This window comes from Cupressus sempervirens, chromosome 1 (assembly GCF_028749045.1).
Source record: "Cupressus sempervirens isolate cs-2001-9-10 chromosome 1, ASM2874904v1, whole genome shotgun sequence".
Classification (NCBI taxonomy): domain Eukaryota; kingdom Viridiplantae; phylum Streptophyta; class Pinopsida; order Cupressales; family Cupressaceae; genus Cupressus; species Cupressus sempervirens.
The window spans coordinates 64280423-64294929 of record NC_143118.1 but is presented as its reverse complement, the minus strand read 5'-3'; the positions used below and the strand labels follow the sequence as shown (position 1 = coordinate 64294929).

The 14507-nt window shown below is 32.9% G+C and overlaps 1 pseudogene; it reads left to right on the top strand.

Moving 5' to 3' along the window:
- Positions 1 to 12621: 12621 nt before the first annotated feature.
- LOC149576169 (dirigent protein 23 pseudogene) lies at positions 12622 to 13394 on the top strand (annotated as a pseudogene).
- The last annotated feature ends 1113 nt before the right edge of the window (positions 13395 to 14507 follow it).

Genomic DNA, 14507 nt, shown 5'->3' with positions numbered 1-14507 from the left:
GATTAAATAGGATAACTATGGGACTTGAAACTGAACCTACTAAAGATGAAGATAAGCCTGAGTGGTTTAACAAATGTGATGAGGCATTTGGAACATTGTGTTTGTCTGTTTCTCCTGACTTGCTATTTCACATTGAGTCTTTGGATACACCAAATGAAGTATGGACAAAGCTAGAAACACTATTTGGCACACAAGATTCAATGAGGGGTCATATGTTGGAAAATGAATTAATTAGTTTGAGTCCAAGCAATTTCAACACAATCCAAGATTTCTTCACCAAATTGAAATCACTAAGGCTGCAGTTAAAACAATGTGGAATTGAAAAGAAAGATGAACAACTGATTCTTAGTATTCTCTCTAAGCTAAGTTCAGAATATTCTGTGTTTGTCTCTACCTTCTATGCTACTAAGGGTGCACTTGGTACTCAATTCACCATGCCATCTTTAGATGATTTTGCTGTCAATCTCACTCGAGAACAGGACAAGCTAATCCAGATGGGCATTCTTAAGTCCTCTAAGTCACATGCCTTGGCTGCCAACCAAGGCACAAAAGAACAACAAGGAAAAAGTAGTAACAACAATAGTAAGGATAAGAAACAAAAGAATAGCGAGGAGAAGAATGATCAGATATCAATTTCTTCAAAAGCAACTATTGATACACCATCTTCCAAGGGCAATAAGCCTAAGAAAGAAAAGGTCAAATGTGCCTATTGTAAAAGACTTGGTCATGATGAACATAAATGTTTGCAGAAACAACTTGATCACTTGACATACATTCTTGAGAAGAATAATATCAGTGTTCCTGAGTCTATCAAACAAAGTTCTAATGAAGGGTCTAACAAAGAAAAAGAAAACAGCAAGGGGAAAGGAAAGGGCAAGGCCCTTTTTGCAGTTGCTTCCTCACCATCCACTTGGGTTCTTGATTCGGGTGCTTCACACCACATGGCTTCATCTAAGGAAGAAATTGCATCCTTGGAGCAATGTACTATGCCTTCTATGTTGATGGGTGACAACACTCCTATTGAGGTGTGTGGGAGAGGGTCTGTTGATTCTAACAATTTGCACATTCATACTAGATTGGTTATGTCATGTCTAGATGGGTATGTCTAGATAGGTTACTATAATCTACTAGACCAATAGCCAATTCTAGTAGATCAAATCACCTTTTAACAAGAAATTGAGAACTTCTAGGCCACTCCCCTTATGTATGGGTACTCATTTCAAGTTGCAACACACTTATTATTAGTGCATATTTTGTGGTATCGATTGTGTAGTTTTTAGTAACAAGTGTCGACAAACAATTCACCTTTTAACAAGGAAATGAGCACTTGTGGGCCACTCCCCTTATGTATGGTTGCTCATTTCTAGTGGAAACACATTTATTATTAGTGAATATTTTGTTGTATCGATTATGTAGTTTTTAGTAACAAGTATTGACATATTTGTCAGTTTTCAATGACCCTTTTAATGACTTTTTTCTATTTGTGTTTCTCTTTTTCAAACTAGACATTAATATTTATGACTCTCCTTTGATGCTCTTAGTCAATTTTAAGAAGTTTTGATTGAAAATCATATTTCATATATATTTAAAATGCTAGTATTTATTAGAAATTCAATGAATTGTTAGTTCATGTTGGAAATTGATGTTCCTAGTTGTGGGTCACAATTATATTTTATGACCAAAACTAGAGAATATTTAAAGCTCAAGATTTAGTTTATTTTAAAATTAATTTTCAACCAATAATTCCTATTTTATGATTGGCTAATAGAAAATTTTCCTGAGGTAAAACTAAAATTTTTGTACAAAAAATTAAAGAAATAAATCTCAAAAATATTTCTCAAGCTTTATAATTCTCTACAAGATCTTCAAAGCACAACAATACCACACCTTGCGTAAGTCCTCTTGTAGCTACTGTGATGCATAAAATGAATTCAACAATCAAAGCTTTGTAAAAATACCAGAGATTGAACTGTGAAAAAACCCCATTTCCTCCCCTCTATCCTAAAAACTTTGTCTTGAAGAGAAGTAGTTTTTTGTAGTATTAATTCAAATTTGTGCAAACCATGTATAAATGGTAATCATAAGGTAGGCTGTGGCGAAAAGTATGACCCAGAAGCATTGCATCTACACTCCCAACATTCTCACATTCACATAGTTCTACATGTACATTGAAAGATGTGACATGTAGGGAAGTCCTCCCCATGTTTTCACCCTTTGTGACCATGGTTTCCAAATTTATACTTTTTATGCCATCAATTAGTAAGGAAATAATTTTAACTGCATCATACTTATTGTCACACATGTAAGGAAACAAAGGTGCACACAAAATCACTTCCTATGCTAATCTTGAGAGGATGATTATGAAAATTCAACTAACTATTACAGAGATTTTAATGGAAAAATAAACATACATAAATGAAACATCACAGTAAGAACATAAAACAATGATTACCTTGGGAAAACTCTTCTAGGAGAAAAATCCCAGCCTCCAAAACTCACATAATAAATTACCAAATCAAGATGATTACAATACACTTATAATGCAAGTTCTTAAAGGAAGGCATCACCGCAACTCGAGCTTAGAGAGATACCTTCTAGCATCCAGTCTTGCAAACATTACTCAATGATAAAAATCCTCCCCAAGCCCTCCTTATATAGTGATTTTACAAATTGGAAACCACTTGTGGTTTTACAAAACCATGGGAAAAATAACCATGCCACATGCTACCCATTCTTGACATTTTCAACTCTGAGATGAGAAAAATAACCAAGTTAAAATAGTATTCTTGTCCATAAATTTTCCCTCTACTTTAGACTCTTATAGAAGTCATGAAATGAGTTTTTTACACTCTAAAAATGTCCCACCTATATTCTTCTAGGGACAAGGCACATTTTTAACAACTCATACACCTCTTTCCAACACATAAACATGTAGAAAACTACCACAAAAAAGATTCTAAAACTTTCCAAAAATGCTTACAAGGTTGAGACACATGTTTCTCAATATTATTGCACTTTTCAAACACCTTTCAAGAGTCAAGGGATCCAAAGCATCATGGACTTAATTTCTTAGGGTGAAGAGACCCATAGACTTTGAACACCATATGAACTTCTATTTTCTCAGAAGCTTAGTTAATGCATCAGCAACATTCACCAAAGTTTCTACTTTCTCCAGATTTACCTTTCTGTCCTTGATCATATCTCTCACAAAATAATATTTTACATCAATGTGCTTGGTCCTGGCATAAAATATCAGGTTCTTCGCTAGGAAAATTGCACTCTAACTATCACTATAAGTTGTCACTGCACCATATTTGAACTCTATATGTGAACACTATCCCTTAAGCTATATGGCTTCCTTGCAAGCATGAGTAGCTTCCATATACTCTGCCTCTCTAGTGTAAAAAACAAGCACAACCTATCGCTTTGTCATCCAACTGATTGCACCGTCGATTAATGTAAACACATATGCATTGGTGGATCTTAGTCTATCAATATTGTCAACCCAATTTGAATCCACATAGCCTTACATATCCAAGTAATGCTCATTTCTAGTTTCATGAAAACATATAAAGTACTCTAAGGTACCCCGTAAGTTTCTAAAGACTCTTTTTATTGCACCCCAATGTGCTCTTCCTAGATTAGACATGTAATGGGAAAGTAATCCCACTACTTGGGAGATGTCTGGTCTTGTGTAGACTATAACATGCATCAAACTTCCAACAACACTCTGGTATGGTACTCGACTCATCTCTTCCATCTCTGATAGGGATGTAGGAGACTATGAGATAGAAATATTTGTTCCCATAGTACCAAGAACACTCAATGGTTCAGAATCCTACATATTGAATCTTCTCAGAATAGTACCAACATACTTACTCTAGCCTAGCCAAAGCTTTCTATTTTTCCTATCTCTTATAATCTCCATTCTAAGAATGTGCCTTATTGTACCAAGATCTTCCATTTGAAATTTTTTTGAGGGCCAAGATTTTAATTCTGCAATCAAACATTTTCCTTTTCAAATAAACAATATGTCATCACCATATAAGGCAATAACTAGGAAATGATCACCATCAGACTTGAAATAGATACAATGATCTAACTTTGAGTGCAAAAATCCCAAACTCAATACACATGTATCAAACTTCTAGTACCACATCCTAGGACTTTTTTTTAAACCATACAAGGATTTCTTCAACTTACAGACCAGATGACTTTTACCTTTCACCACATAGTGCTGGGTTGTGTCATATAAGTTTATTCCTCCAAATTGAAATGAAGGAAAGATGTCTTCACATCCATCTACTCAACTTCTAGATCATAAACTACTGCAATAGAAAGTAAAAAGTGAATGGATGTCATTTTTGCTATAGGAGAAAAAATTTCTACATAATCAATTCCTACAACTTGGGAGTAACCTTTTTCAACCAAGCATGCTTCGTACTTCTCAATTCTTCCATTTGAACCCATCTTTCTTTTGAACACCCATTTACAACCAACAAACTTTCATCGTTCAGGAAATGGTACAAGCTCCCATGTGCCATTCTTCTTAAGAGCTACCATCTCTTCATCCATGGCTATTTTCTAGGACTCTAAATCATTCATACCAAGAGCCTCTTCTGCAGATCTTAGTTCATCAATATTAGCATTCAAAGAAAATATATACCTCTAATCATTAGGAGAATATCCATACCTTTTTGGTGCTTTCCTTTGCCTATTAGACCTTCGAACAAGATCTAGTTTAGGTTCAAGTTCATAATTAGGTTCTCCTTTTTCCTCTGATGATTCTGAACTCATAGAGCTCTCCTCAACATTTTGTATTTCTAAGGGCCTTGATTCAACTTTCTCACGTGTAGCAAGAAGTCAAATCACATCTTTCTATTCTTCTATCTATTCTGGATGCATTGTTATAGAAGAAGGCTTAGTTTCTCTAAATATAACACTTTTGGAATAAAATATCTTTTGTTCAACATGATCCAAAAGTTTGTATCCTTTCACACCATAACTATATCTGATGAAGATACATTTGACAACTTTGTTGTCCATTTTTTTCTACTTCTCCTTTGGCGCATGAGCATATGCCTCGCTACCAAACATTCTTAGATGTCTAAGTGAAGGCATGTGGCCCAACCATGCTTCCATTGGTGTCTTATCAACAAGAGTTGATGTAGGAAGCCTATTTATCAGGTAGCAAGCAGTGGCTATAAGTTCAAACTTGAAATTTTGTTCTAGTCCAACTCCACTCAACATACTCCTAGCCTTCTCAATCAAGGTCCTATCCATTCTTTCTGTAACTTCATTTTGCTATGGAGAATATAGAGTCATCTTCTCTCTTTTGATAGAATAATATTTACAAAATGTGTTAAAATCATTAGAGTAATATTCACCACCATTAGCAGCTCTCAAACACTTTATCTTCTTTACAACGTGCAACTTAACCATTGATTTAAATTCTTTGATATGACTAAAAACTTCAACTTTACTCCTACATAAATAAATCCATGTTCTTCTACTAAAATCATCAATGAAAGAAACATAATAAACTAATCTACCAATAAAAGGAACATCAACTAGACCAAATACATTCAAATGGATTAGACCTAAAATACATGAGGACTTATGAGAACTTGAGTAAAATTGAATACGGTTTTGTTTACCATAGATACAATGCTCACAAAAATCAAACTCAAGATTTTAGTCATTCAACCCAACAACAAGGTTTTTATTTTTTAAGGTTCATAGACCCTTCTCACCTATCTGGCCGAGTCTTTGGTACCATAACATAGTCTTCTCTATAGGAAAAATTGATTCAGTAGATAGAGCACCCTTGGGTATCTAGAAACTAGACCATCTATTGAAAGAAAAACTCTCTCCTTCTCCAATAAAGTAGTTCTTTTCACAATCTTATCATAAGTACTATTGCACTCAACAATGCATGCATCAACTTGGTACAATGTACCCAATCTGCTTCCTCTTTCTAGTACCATAACACCTCTCACCATTTTCACATTTGCTTCAAAAAATTGTACATGCACACCCACATCCATTAGTTTTCTAACATATAATAAATTCCTTGCTAGTCTTTGGATATGCAAGACACCATCAGATCTTCTAATTCTACAATAAAAAAATTTCACACAAATACTTCCACAACCAACAATAGCAAGAACTGGGTTATCACCCAAATACACCTTACCACCATCAAATTTTTCATACTTACTAAACCAATTTCTATGAGGAATCAGGTGGAAAGATGCACCCGAGTCTATCAACCATGCATTGTCACCTACATGAGTGGCCAAGACTGTGATGAAAATATCTCCATCTTCCTTCTCGGACTTAGAATCGAAATCTTGTTTCTTCTTCTTCTTCTTCTTCTTCTTATTCTTTTCCTCCTTGTAGTCATTTCATAAGTGTTCAATTTTTCCACAATTCCAGTAGATTGCCTTGGACTTACCAGGAGATTTTGATCACCCCTTATTCTTGGACTTAGAATAACCATGCTTCTTTTCATTCTTGCCTCTTTATTTCGGTCTTCCTCAAACACCCAAAGCCTCTTTGGCATTCAAAGAGACCTTCCTTCTCATCTCTTCAGAAAGTAGAGAGCCAACAACATCTTCCATCTTCAAGACAACTGAAGTGCTCCCTATGGCCATGACAAGATTGCCCATGAGTCTGGAAAAAAATATAGCAAGATTTGGCCCCTTTATTCTTCATCCATTGACACACCAACGAAGGTCAACTAAGTCACCAACATATTAAAACTTTCTAGATGCTTAGAAATCCATCCACCTTCTTGCATTCTCAAAGAATACAAGTTCTTCCTCAAGGAAATCTTGTTCACAAGTGATTTCTCTTGATAGATATCACTTAGCTTCTTCCAAAGCTTCTTCACAGTAGGTTCTTCATGGATATTTATTAGAATTGAGTCTGCAAGACACAATCTAATGAGACCTTTATTTTTTTTTGTCTATCACATCATATTATACAGCTAAAGTTAGATCTATGGGCCTCTTCTTATTTTGATCAATCACATCCCATAGATCCTGATAAATCAATAGATCTTCCATCTCCAGATTCCACATCTCAAAGTTTGTGCCAGAAAAGTTCTCTACATCAATCCTCCTAGATATGCTTGCCATCTTTGTGATCCTGCAACACAGAAATGAAAACCTTTACAAAAGCTCACACTCAAAACTTTTAGCTCAATAAACCTTGTACCCAAAAAATAGAACCAAAACTGGCCAAGCTCTGATACCACTCGTAAGTCCAAGAAAAGGTGTGTGGAATCACTTTGTACACTAATCTTGAGAGGACGATTATGCAAATTCAACTAACTATTACAAAGATTTCAATGGACAAATAAACATGCATAAATGAAACATCACAATAAGCACATAATACAATTATTACCATGGGGAAACCCTTTTGGGGGAAAACCCCACCCTCCAAAACCCATATATATATATATATATATATATATATATATTACCAAATCAAGATGATTACACTACACTTGCAATGCCAGTTCTTACAGGAGCACATCATCACAACTCAAGCTCAGAGAGACACCTTCTAGCATCCAATCTTGCAAATAGAACTCAATGATAAAACTTCTCCCCAATAATCCCTCCTTATATAGTGATTTTACAACTTGGAAGCCACTTGTGGTTTTACAAAACCATGGGCAAAACAATGATGCCACATGTTACCCATTCTTGACATTTGTAACTATAAGATGGGAAAACAACCAAGTTAAAATAGTATTCTTGTCCATAACTTTGTCCCCTACTTTAAGCCCTCATAGAAGTCATATAATGAGTTTTTTATACTCTAAAAATAGTCCACCTATATTCTACTAGGGACAAGACACATTGTTTACAACTCATACACCTTTTTCCAACACATAAACATGTGGAAAACTACCACAAAGAAATTCTAGATTTTTCTAGGAAAAAGCTTGCAAGGTTGAGACACATGTTTATCAACAACGCATAGTAGCTATTCACCTCCCAAATGTGCCTTTCCACTAACTTCCTTCACCCTAACTTTTCCTCATCTCTACGAAATACATGAGCTATGGCTGTAGTGGATGCCATGACCTTTGTTTCTCCTTCCATATGCAATATCTTGAGATCCTGTAGTAGAGTTGGTAGCAATACAATCTAAATTTTGTGAAATATTCATCAAAATTTAACAACACATCGACCCAAGAACTAAAATGGAAATATATCCAAGATCATAGAAAGATCTATGTTGATGTAGATTGTTTTGGAGGTTTGGAGAAAGTTTATGCTATAGTAGTATAAACTACTAAAGGTCACTTGCTGCTTAAAATACCAACTGGAGGTGTTGCTCATAAGAATAATGAAAAATCAGTGACAACACATAGATTAGCTAGACTTTCCCACCATCAAAAGAATCTACTTTTGTTTGCAAATAAATTGTGAATTTAAGCCAACTTTACAAAAAGACACTTCTCACACTCAGGAGTTAAAAGAAATTAAGTGGTATAATTTATTATTAGAACTAATTATTAGAAAACTACAATTTGAGGTGGTGGATAAAAAATGTGAACCTATGTTCCTCCTAAAGGTTATGAATTGATCTTGACTGTTGCTATCATTGTCGGGCTTCCAAAATTGAGGATACTAAATGAATGACACAATAAGACAAATTTAATAAACAAAGAATGGAAATATTGGCAAAATTACCTTTATTATTTGTGATGTTTCAGTTGAGTATTTATCCCCCCCTTATATGTCCAAGCCATCACTTTTAATGGAGAAACAAGCTAGTTGTTGCTTATGTTTGTAGTATTGCCATGTCTACTACTAGCTTTTCCTCCAATTATCAAATATAAAAAGCCTAAAAAAGTGATGACACATGTACTAATAATTAATCACACATTCACTAATAGCTGATCATTTTTTAGTTTTCTTGGTTGCTGATTGGTCCATTTGTGCAAAAAGTATATTTTTTTGGGTGAGTGGCTATTGGGGGGTCTTAGTGATAGGTTTTAGGCAAACATTTTAAAATGGCACTTTTAGACCACATTGTACTCTACAAGTTCTACAAAGAACTCTGTAAATGCAGGAAAGCCAAAAGGTTAGCTTTGAGCTCTTCACTCACCTATGGAGTTTCATCAAAAAAATTGGCAAATTTTGACATACAGTTTAGGAACTGTAGGTCTGTGAAACTAGCTTGGACAACTACTATATTGTTTCCCTTAGTTAGATTATTCTATACTGACAATACTAGTCTAGAATAAAGTCAAATGAAAGATAATAGTAATCCCACTTTTTAATTCTTAAATAATAACATTTATGTCTATAGTTATCCAAACATGCCATGTCTAATTTATTATTATTATTCATGGAATACTAGAAAATAAATGAGATTCTTGCACGTTTCCAATTTGGCCACTAGGTGATGTGGTTGATACCTATTTACAACTTACTCTTCCCACCTTTGTTGTGATGTGGAGCCTAATTAGACTCAGAGGTTTATTTGGCACAATTTCTGCTGAGACTATTTCTATGGGAGTTTGGGGGCACTACCCTAGGTGCGCTCCCTATCATAGTACAAGGTGGGGTCGAGGGGAAACACCCTTGTGGGGGCTTTTGGGGGTAACGCCCTTGAATAAAAAAATGACCCTACTATTGTAAATGGCATCGTCTGCTATTTTTTATTGGATGACTTATTCTAGCCCTAATTTTGTAAGTGAAAAAAGATTGTATAAAATGGCCTAGGGTTAGGGATTTCATAATGTATGATGATATTGTAGCTTCTTGTAGAGGTATTGAGTTGTAAGGTATTGTAGATTGTAATAACTGGATAATAATAATATTGGACTTGTTGTTGGTGGACGTAGCCTAGGGATTGGGTGAACCACATTAAATCGTTATGTCTTGTGTTCTCTTCTATGCGATTCATTATGGTATTGGTTATATTTGCATATAATTGTTATTTCTGTTCATGGTTAATCTTAATAGCCTTTAGAAGCATTTGATTTGATTTCTCCAATCAGTTTTTCATGTATAATATTTAAATATAAGATTATGTATGGTTTTCTTAACTAGTTATTATGAAGAGTTTGGTATGTGTATTTTAAGTTATGGATAAAATATTTTTAAAAAGTAATTTTAATTCTTTTTTAAAAATTGGTACTTTTCTTTAAGATTTAATTTCAATATTTCTACATTCATATTTTCTATGTAATTTATCTTATAGAAAACATAGAATCATTTTTATCACTTTAGAATTAATAATTAAAATGAAATTATGATTTTTTAAATATTTTACCAAAAAAAACTTAATTGAAAATTAAAACTTGAAAATAAATTATTTTAAATTATTATTATTTTTAAAAAAATTTCTATTTGAGTAGACAAAATTATTTTATTTGTATTTTAAATTATTTCTACTTAAAAATACATGAGAAAACTAATTAAAAATAAATGTTTAAATATTTTTTCAAATTATCTAAAGAATAACATGTTTAACATGTTTAAGAAATTAAATATTGAAAACAAATATTAAATTTTAAAAAAGACTTAAACTTCTTACAAAGTACAAACTTTTAATAAAAAACTTACTAGATAAATTATATATAATTCTTAAATTTTTAAGTTAAAAATTATATAATAATTAAGTTTTTAGATTCATATTATTTAGGAGCTCTATAATAATATATAAAATTAATATTTATTTTGTATTATAAAATTTAAAATATACAATTATATACTTAGTAATAACAAATATAATATCCATAAGATACTATCCTTTAAAATGGAATATTTAAATTTTAAATTTTTTTCCTTAACATATTTGTTTATTATTTGAATTTAGTAAATTTAAAAAAAAGTTATTTCATCATCAATAAGAAGTTTATTTAATTAGTGCACTCACATTTTATTTAAAACATATAAGTTAGAGTAATAATGTAGAAATAAATATGTTTGTAAAGTTGCAAATAACTTTTTTACCTTTAGTTTTAATTTATCTAAAAAATCTAACAAAATATAGTTCATGTTATGAGAAGTGTGTTTGTAAAAGTGCAAATAACTTTTATTGTCTTTAATTTTAATTTATCTAAAAATCTAATACATGTTTTTATTAAATGATGGAAAAAATAAAAGTAAATCTTGATATTCATATTTAGCTCTTTGCCTGTAAATCAAGTATCATGTAAAAAGAAGTATCTCTAAAATTAGAAATAATTTTTTTTGACCTTACTCATTTTAAATGTATTTATATTACTAACATTATATATATATATATATATATATATATATATATATATATATATATATATATATATATATATATATATAGACACACACACAATATCTAATTAGGATTATAATGCATGTATCTCTTACAACTTTTCAAGTAAATTTGAAACTACATATATTCTCTCATTAGAAAAAGTTGAATCATTTTAATTGCTTAAAAGTTAAATCTTCTATCCCCAACTCTTATATATACGTTCATACATATATACAGATATATAAGTTTGACTAACATTGTCTATGAATTTCGAAATAGTTATAATATTTATTGGAGAATTGTGAAAGTAGATATATTATCTAAAAAAAAATTCCTCTTTACAAAGATAATTTCTTTTCATAATTTAAAACATCTTTAATGAGAAATCTTTACATGGCATTGTGGTGGGTGTAGAATCAATGAATATATTATATGATGACTATTATTGGATTTTTACTTCCTTAATTAAGGTGGAGGAAGGATGATGAAGGAAGTGAATATATAAATCAAAGCATATTTTTGTTGGCTTATTGGTAGTTGAAAGTGATAGACTATATTTTCTCATTAATATAGGAGACAATTTATTCATATGAAGGCTTTTCTCTTCCATGACATATAAAATATAGAAATTTGTGAGTTATCATCCATATGAAATGGAGAAGTGATCCATGAAAACCTTAACCTAATGGTTGTATGATATTTAAGTACTTTTTGTTGTAAAATGCAATCAACATTTTTTAATCTACTATCAAATTTCTTATTATAAGAGTATTAGAGTCTTTGTGCCAACTTGTTTGTAAGGATGGCAGTTGAGCTATAGGAGAATTGATGTTGCAATTTATATGATCAAATACATTGATTTTGCAATGACCAATTTGAAAGTTATGTTAAGCTTATATAATACATAACAAACTTGAATCAATAGAAAGTAATATATATTTTGAATCTATTCTTTAAAGCATCATACATTTTCAAAATAAATTATATTATTCTTAATTAGAAGATGAACCTTACATTTTGTTTTTTATGATCTAATAAAAATACAATCAACCTTTCATTTTATTGTTGGTGATCTACATTTATACGCATACACATTCACCTTCATATGCACATAGTAATCAAATCCTCTATCATATCCACACCAAACTGAGACTTTTAAATGACAGAATCCGGGCGTCATTGATCCTCATTTGTACTGCTCGCAGTTGGTGCAGTCCAAGTTTGGTACAGTCCACATTACAAACATCAAATCTTCAATTTCGATGTAACGTAGTCAACACGAATGGGGGCTGTACTCGTTATATAACAACAACTCATCCAATCCCGGCCTTCACAGCTGCAACACAGCAATGATGATGGGAAACAAGCAGCGCTCACCGGCAGTTGCAATGGCCGCAATGATAACAATCTTTTCACTGCGGCAATATTCTGCCCAAGCAGCATACCCACTCAAGGAGGAAATAACTCACCTGCAATTCTACTTCCATGACAGAATTTCAGGGAAGAATGTGACGGCAGTGGAGGTGGCGTCGGCTCCAATGACAAAGACGTCGCCGACTGTCTTCGGAAAGATGTTTGTGATGGACGACCCACTGACGGAAGGGCCCGAGCCCACCTCCAAATTGGTGGGAAGAGCGCAGGGATTGTATGTTTCTGTCAGCCAGGAGGAAGTTCACCTGTTAATGGCGATCACCTATGTTTTTCAGGACGGGGAGTTCAGTGGTAGTACGCTTGCTGTTGTGGGTAATAACGCTGTCTTTAGCAAGGTGAGAGAGATGTCGATTGTGGGAGGAAGTGGGAAATTCAGGCTGGCTCGAGGGTACGCCCTCGCCCAAACTCACTCCTTCGATAGCAAATCTGGCAATGCAATCGTTCATTACAATGTTACCGTGCTTCATTACTGAGTATGCTCCAACATGGTTTGCCCTATTGTTTGTTTGGATTTTTGAATAACTGTTTTGAGATGGAAGTGGTCATTCATTTTGTTTTGGGTTGAATGATGCCGCAGTTGCAATGTGAGATCACAGTGTATCCAATTGTAATACACTGAAAATCTAAATTATCATATATATAAATGTGTGTCTCTTATGTTTACAAGGTTTAAGAACACTTTTTTTTTTCTATTACATCTTCCAATCGAATAATGTGTTTTCTGGTGTATGAGAGAACTTGGGAGCACTATTCTTTATGTGGACTTTTTCTTCGACTAAGAGTCCGATATTTACATTTTATTACATATAAATGTTTACGTAATACAATATTTTATATATATATTAATCATTGAGAGAAAAAGTATCAAAAAATACAACGGAAATCTAAGGGCAAAGCACTAGCCCAAGAGAACTTAAGTATCAATATGATATAATATGTAACAGGATAATATAAAAAGACAAGAACAGCTGCAAGTACGAAGTGAGAACACCATCACGGTCCTCCAACCAGGTCATCCATCCTTGCGTTCCTTCCATCCAAATAACTTTTTTCCTTCTCAAGCACTGGGCATACATATCCGACTTATCATACGAAGGAGCACCGGTGTGTCTAACCTCTTCAGCCAGGCTGTCCAGGGCTCTGTCAAAGGCATTTTTATCTTATGCCCATCCTTAAGGAATCTAATCAGCTTATCGTGTTCCAAGTTCATGATGTAGCACACCTGAGAAGCAATCTTAAAATGGTTGAGTTTTCTATAAAACCCAGTAAGACTTCTGTCTATGCCTTGAAATTTGGCTTCATTTCTACATTTCCAAATGAACCAATGAATGAAAGATGAAAGAATATGCCTGAAAGGTTAGAATATTTTTTCAGACCATGTATAAAACCAGTCATGATATCAATAATATAAACATTTTTGGAAATAGAAAATCCAAACATTAACCAGATTTCTTTAGCAAAAGAACAGTCAAAGAAAATACGTCTCATAGTTTCAGGAACTCTGCAAATAGAACACGTGTCAAAATCAACAGAATGATTTCTAACAGGAAGCTTATCAAGAAGGAGTTGCCATTTAAAACACTTAACCTTAGGCAGAATAGAAGACTTCCATAATTTATCAAAGGTTTTCTGCCAATCAGTAATGTTGAAATTACAATACCAAATTTTATTAATATGATCTATCACATAATTATCAGAATTAAGAAAATTATATATGTCTTTCGCTTTAATTTTTTTCAAAAGGCTCCCATCTTTCCATCTGAAGGATAGATATCTATGCGAATCAACATCAGTACTTCTAGGGA